Here is a 6,000-nt window from a genome sequence, read left to right on the forward strand (position 1 = left end):
TGGCATGGTTTCCGCGTTGGGGGCTCGTTTGGCGAGCTCGTTCTGTGTTCGTTGCTGCGGTCAAACTGTATCGCTGTGTCGAAGTCTCGATGACGTACTACCGGACACGGGAAAGACGATGACGATGATTATCCAAATTACTGTCTTCGCCTCGGTGCCCGGTGACGCAGAAAACCACGTTGCAGGGGCTTTTGAAGGGCGGATCTCTGAGGGCTTCTGTTGGTATTAAGCGCAAATATTTTATTCTTCTAAGAAAAACAGCGCAAAAGACTGGAAAAAGTAAGAAACCACCACCAAACACAGGGGCTGACCAGTCCTTGTCCAGTCTTTTGCGCTGTGTTTCTTCGTAGTACAATGTACAGTCGGGATCACGACCGACCGGGATGACAGGGCCGTTACGTGCACTTTTTAGCATAAGGCACAACGAGATTATGCTACGTTTGCTTCTCCCTTGGCTGTTCCATGCAGTGCGTGCACTATCATCAGAAGCGATAACGGCCACGCTTTTTTCTTTTTTCTTTATTCGTTGCTTCCGTCATCGATATACTTCCCACTGATACGCAGCCTTCTCAGGGCAAGTATGTCGGCGTGCCGGAGCATTCTAGTATAAAAAAAATTGTAATTTGCTTCCGCAATGCCACAAATGTCGAGGTTATCAAATCGCCGAGAAACGAAACGCGGATAGTCATCCAAAAAGGAATGAAGAAAAGGAATGTGGAAGTCCGCCCTTGCCGAAGAGGGTGAGCGAATTCTATGCAACAGCCAAAGGGTGAGGGAGGGTAGCATAATCTCGTCTTCGCGGATGAAAAAAAGTGCACGCACGAAATGGCGCTGCATCTTGCTTGGTCGGTGCTCCCGCGATAACCTTCAAATTTATCCTGTCTGTACTAACTGGCCCTTCAGCAAACCCTTCTGTATTTTATTCGTGTTCCTTTGTAGAAGCCGGAGGTTTAACCTCAACTTTGCATTTCATGCGCCAGTCCACCATGGTGGCAAAATCATTATGCCGCTGAGCATGAATGCGGGTTCGATTCCCGGACACGGCGGCTCTATTGCTGATGGAGGCGAAAAAGAAAGAAACAAAAAACCTGTACGGGATTTAGGAGTATACAGGATTTCGGCGTAAGCTAAATATTGCCGGGTGACATCCGATCTGAACCTTCACGGCTCCGAAAATTCGTTTTGGTGCTTTTACCTTTTTTTCCCCGGAGAAACAAGGGACGCTTTACGGGAATGTATTAGTTATTCGTAACTGCAGAAAAAAAAAATCAAGGCCCCTTTCGTAAGAGAAAGACGGCTAAAACGCGGAGCTTTCTCCCCATGCAACCTGACTCAAAGCGAAATCCAAAACCCGCCTTCCCAAAGTCCAAAATGCAAACTGCCAAAGTCCAAAGCCGTAGTCAACTTCAACTCAGCCCAAGTCCAAGTCCAAAGCCAACGTCCAACCCCACACCGCCAAAGTCCAAAGCCAAAGTCCCACCCTGCTTAGAGAATGTATTTAATCATCATCACCATCATCATCATCATCGTCATCACCAACAACAACATCGTCATCATCATCGTCGTCGTCGTCGTCGTCGTCGTCGTCGTCGTCGTCGTCGCTAACCGTGTGTACCGCAAAACTATATTTCGCGTGTTACGAGAGGTTCGTTAGGTGTGCAAAGACATCCCATTGTTATGTTATGGGATGTATGTTTTTGATTGTACCCTTTGAGAAATCCATTGTGTAGAGTTGGCTCTTGTGCAGTATTTTACTCGGACGTCAACGCCATCAGTGAGGCATAGAGAGCTCCACTTTAATAAATATTATTATTGTGAAATACCGAGAACTGATGCAACTAACTCAAAGGCCGTCAGTGGCAGGCATGGAACCAGCTACCGATTTATGGCGAAACGCGGTTTAGGCGTACTGAGCTGCACCCTCGTTGTGCAGCCTGCATGTAAGATCGCCACAAACGGAAGGAGAACACGTTGGCGGCGAGCGTGCACGGCCTGCGGTTCAACGCCGGCGCATGATGCCAGCTCTTCCTTGGTGACGTCATCACCATGGACGCGGCAATTTCAAATTGTGCGAAGTCATAATTTGGGAGCAACCGCTGTGCGGTACCTCCCACTCCGTTTGGTCACGACTACAACGGCACCCCGAGGCGTTTCGTCCGCATTACGCGAACCAGACTCGGCCCGCTCTCTCCGAGACTTTTCGCACGCCGAGTGCGGAAAGCGCTTTGTTTTTGCCTGCTACAATATTCCTATCTCGGTGATCTCCATTGCTGTGTCCACTTCACTTCCTGCTCATTATCTCCGAATTCGAACGCTCGATGCCGGGTGGCGGAACTGGTCATCGGGAAGGAAATGTTCTAATAACGCGAGGGAATCGTGGCTGCGAAAAATAACGGCCGCCTCAGGCCAAGCCCACCTCAAAACCATAAATCGAATGTTGAATATAGCGCTGGAGGATACTACGTCCAAGAAGGCGTGGGTGTCCCCCTTTTTATAGTTCCCGGTGAAGTGGCGCGTACATCGGGCTAAGGAAAGAAACATCCAGAAGGTCCTCGCGAATATAAGAGGGAGATGCGATTCCCCGAGCGGCAGAGGGTACTCAACAACGGGCCACGGTCGCTTTCGCAACTCGCCTGCCGGGTTGCCTTCTCAAATCAAGCTCCAGGCCTGCTACTTACCGCTCGTGTGACCCGGAAAGCTTTGGAGAAACAAACAGCGACTAAAACATAGCTTCATTGGAAATTGGTCGGTAGTTTACTTTTATTAGCAGACACGAATCCGGCACGCACGCGCACTAATGCGAAACGTATATGTAACGCAGACCGCGTGCGTAAAAAAAAAAGTATTAAGTGAAACTGCGGCGCGTAATTGCGACAAACAAATGCACACTTGTCGGTGTGCGAGTATATATGCACGGAGAGAAAGCGTGAGCCATTGCGAGGGTGCGGCAGAATGTTTGCGAAGCTCGTGGGACGCCATTCAAGCGGCGTATTTTCGACGCGCCACGAGCACGAACAAACGTGCAGACGCGGTGTGCGAGCGAGGTGGAAGGGAGCAGAAGGAGGGGGCGGTCTAATTGACCCGGCGGGTGGCAGAGTTTGGGCGCGACAGGGAGCTTGCCGGGCACGAAGGGGCGGCGGTGTCATCGCGGAAGGAAACAACGCCCTTAATGAAGAGGCCCCGTCGGATTAATCACGGACTGCGAGCACGAACATAACGCACGCGACAACGGGCGGCCCGCTGCGCTCCCCCTCTCCCTCCGAGCCGCCGCACCGTCTGCCGCACTAAATGAAGAGAAGATTGCGATCGTGCGGCTGCCCGTTACACGGCGCGTCGAGGTATTGGCGCTGGCGTTAGAACTGTATCGGCGGCGCTTTTTGTGGACGACGTGAGCGCCGGCGAGTATACGTGAAGTCGCCAAATTAAGAGTCGCGGCGCGCTTTTAACGGGGCTCCGTTGTGGAGATTAGCGGAGCTTTGATTTAATAACCCCTCTCGCCTCAACTTGGGTATTTTCTTTTGAGGGATGTTCTTTCCCTCTCTCTCACTCTCTTTTTTCGCCCTTACGCTTGCACAGCGGCTCTATTTGGATGGCCGCTCGACGGGCGGTTATTTTATTAATCCACTGTGGCGGCTAATCACGCGTGCCTGGATTTGGAGTTACGTACAATGGCGCAATTTCGTTTTCGGCGGGAGTTACGAATGTGATATGAATGCGACGAACGAGTGGGGACCTGGTGAACCGATGTTGCACCTGGAGAGTAAAGCTTAAAAGGGCGATGGAAGCCCATTTCTGGATTAAATAATATTGTGGGTCGATGGTCAAACTCACTCCCCTCCCCAGCATACTAAATTGTCGATTAAATTGAAGCTTGGACGTCGTTTCTTTTGCGAGGCACGAGGCACACTCTAAGTGTTAAAAAGTAAAGAAGAACGTTATAGTAGTTAAAGATGATTTTCTTTCTGTTTCTCATTGTCGCCAAAAACTGACCACGTAATTAAGGACGGAAAGCTTGGCTGGTTGGTTTAAGGATGCTGGGTATATTGTACTAGCGCTAAGGACGGAACACAGAAGGAAGAAAATCACAGGACGAACGCCAGACTTAAACTAGAGTCTTGTTGAAGTCTAGCGTTCGTCCCGTAGTTTTTTTTTCCCTTCTTTGTTCCGTTCTCAACGCTAGCACTATGTACAAATCTGACCACATAAAGCTGAAACAGATTTATTCTTTATTTCATTTTGTAAAATACTGCAAGCCCAAAAATGGCCCAAGCCGGAGTACAATGTATTGCACTAAAGAAGCATAAACAATTAGATAATTGTTACAATAGTGTCAATGTGATTATAATCAACCTAGCGAGACACAAAATCCAAATCACAGCTCAATAATTTTCAATAGATTTCGGTACATTTTCACACTCAAGAATATTATGCCGCAGTTCATTTCAATCCGTTATTGCTAGAGGAAAGGAACAGTGCCTGAAGGGCTCTTAGTGCGGACAGAGATAGGCGTGAAGTTATCTGAACAATACCGCCTCTTTGGACACGATGATATCGAAGTAAGGAAGTTGCTAAGTTTCAAAGTTCATTTAGGAAAGCTCAAAAATGCTTGTTGGCAGTGTAAGTATACAAAAATCCCGAACCATCTCCACTAACGTGAAACCTGGGGAAGGGCGAAGCATGCAGTTTAAAACTGTATGTGGGGCGACTTGGCGTTTTTGCCCATGGAGATGGAACCATTGGGGGGGGGGGGGGGGGGGGGGTATACAACTTTTCTATAAAAGTCTCGTGTCCTTGACGCACGGAGCGCTCTAGCGTGCGGCTTTGGAAAACGAGTATCCCTGTGTGTTCTTTTCGTACGCGTTTTTGTCCACGTAGATGAAGCGTTCCAGCGCGAGGCGTTAGAAAACGAGTGTCCCGGTGTTTTAGTACCGTGACTACAACGACGACGATGACAGGAGACGACGATGGCAGGAGACGCCGACAGCCCGGGCGCCTAAGGGGTTTCGCTCCTAAAAGAGGTTCCAAGGCAGGAGACGGCAAACGGGAGCTCCTATGCTGCCAGGCAATGAATAGCGACCGTCGTACACAATTACACATGAAGAATGGCAATCCATAAATAAGTAATGACCCAAGTGATAAGAAAATTAATGTCGGTTCAATGACATCAGCAAGAAAAAACTAGCGAAGTGTGATGCAAATTCTGACGGGAATTCTCTAACACGGGGAAAACTCCGAAACGACATTATTCAAGACAAAAACTAAGTGCTATTAAATTGCTACCAGCATATTGTGTTGTAAAATATTTTGTCAGAAATAGCAATTCAAAAGCGCACACAAAGGAAAATAACTCAAGAATTCACTAACAGAACCGTAATCATTATTATTATCGTAGTCTTAATATTATTCCCTTTCATTAGGTGCATCCGTAAATGCTTTTTAAACAAGGAAATGGAATTAGGGTTTTCAAGGTCGGTGCTTAAGGTGTTCCGAAATTATATTGAGAAAAATGTGACAGTTTGTTTTCTTTAATCTGTTCTTGTTTTGGATAATAAGAGGTCGTTTCACAACGCAAAGGTGTAACATCTGGGTTAGACACTGAATGAAGAAACGATGCATGTCAAGTACAAGTTCGTTATTCATTGCTCTAAAGAACATGATACCGGGCTGCACGTATAAAGTTTAGGAATGGGCAGAATATCCAGCTGAGTAAATAGCGGTGGTATGATGGTGAATGGCGGTAAGAGAGGGTAAAGGTGCGCATGACCCGTTCCTGAGTTTCTGAAGATTTTTTGACCGGCCAAAGTGTACATTGTAGGAGCTTCACCGCGATAACGTGCAGCAGTTCAAATGACAATGGATAAAAGCATAATGCAAAGAAGTGAGAGTCCACGTGTTAAAGAAATGCTTAGATTTAAGAAATGCCCTTATGCCATAAGCAATTTCGCTGCGGGTAGAAACGACATCACAAAGAAAGTTTGGGTGTGTCCAAGGAGGTTAAAA

The sequence above is a fragment of the Haemaphysalis longicornis genome, unplaced genomic scaffold (assembly GCF_048455015.1).
Source record: "Haemaphysalis longicornis isolate Haplotype H1 unplaced genomic scaffold, Haemaphysalis longicornis Haplotype H1 scaffold_1, whole genome shotgun sequence".
In the NCBI taxonomy this organism is placed as follows: domain Eukaryota; kingdom Metazoa; phylum Arthropoda; class Arachnida; order Ixodida; family Ixodidae; genus Haemaphysalis; species Haemaphysalis longicornis.